This window comes from Octodon degus, unplaced genomic scaffold (assembly GCF_000260255.1).
Source record: "Octodon degus isolate 3935 unplaced genomic scaffold, OctDeg1.0 scaffold00070, whole genome shotgun sequence".
Classification (NCBI taxonomy): domain Eukaryota; kingdom Metazoa; phylum Chordata; class Mammalia; order Rodentia; family Octodontidae; genus Octodon; species Octodon degus.
In genome coordinates this window covers 11,343,701-11,344,799 of record NW_004524646.1, presented here as the reverse complement: position 1 = coordinate 11,344,799, position 1,099 = coordinate 11,343,701, and positions in this window count along the sequence as shown.

The following is a 1,099-nucleotide window of genomic DNA, read 5'->3' as shown; positions in this document are numbered from 1 at the left end:
CCTTTCTTCCTGCCAGGCCAGCAGATCTGCTATATGTGGAAATGGTTAAGGTCCTTGTACTCGGCTCCTTAGTGCCTTGGGCTATTTTCCAGTGGAGTTCAATGGTCCTCCACAGAGATGCTGGTACACGTGGGCCTCAGCTGAGGATGGGGGAAGGAAGCTTTTCTCTTTATGAGGATGCTCAGTGTAAGCAGAAACACTGACAGTGGCCCCCCTTGTGCTTCCCCTACTTGCGTTGCCTTTGATTGCAGAACTGATTCCTCTTAATTCTGCAGCAGCTCAGAGTGTCTTTCCTGGTACCCTTTGTCCGGTCCAGGATGCCTGGTACTGTGCACCGGGCACTCTCAGTGCAGGTTGCACATTAACCCTTCACAGACTAGACACACTAGGCCTTGGCATTTTAGCCCTTGGCTTTGTGCATTGACTTGGTCACAGTAGAATCAGCGATCTTACTTGCATTGTTCTCTCTTTGGACCAGTCACATGCCTCCCCACTGTAATTGAAGCTTCTGGTTTTGGTGTTGGGTTTGAACTCGGCCTCGCACGTGCTCAGCATGCTCACTACCACTGGGTGACAGCACACACCCATCAGCCGTTTCTTTTTGTAACGAGTAAATGGGCCAGTGGATGCCTTTTGGGTCAGAAAGGTCACATGTGGCTCACAGGCCAGGAGCTCCAGAGCAGATGTTGCTGGGGTGGCCTGCTCCTTACTGCTCTACCATCCGTGGCTGGACTCTCTGTCCGTCTTCCTGGTTGCTCTCCTAACACACTGCAGTTCAACGACCAGACCCCGGCTCTCAGGCCATAGGGCCCACGTCTCTAGTGCTTCTCAGTCTGGCCCGTGTCCATGTATTGCTTGGCCTTTTCTGTGAACATGCAGGCTCCTTCCTTTGAGAAGCATGCCATAACGTAGAGACCTTTACCCAGAATGTCGCTGGTTTGTCTTGTGCTACACACTTACATTTGGTTGTAGGCATTGGGGCCATTTCTCTGTGTCCGTTGATCCAAGACTTGTGGTGGCTGCGGTGCCAGGCCAGGTGATGCGTGCCATGGCCTTCTAGCAAAGCTGTGGCGAGACGCTTGGGGTTTTCCATGGGAGA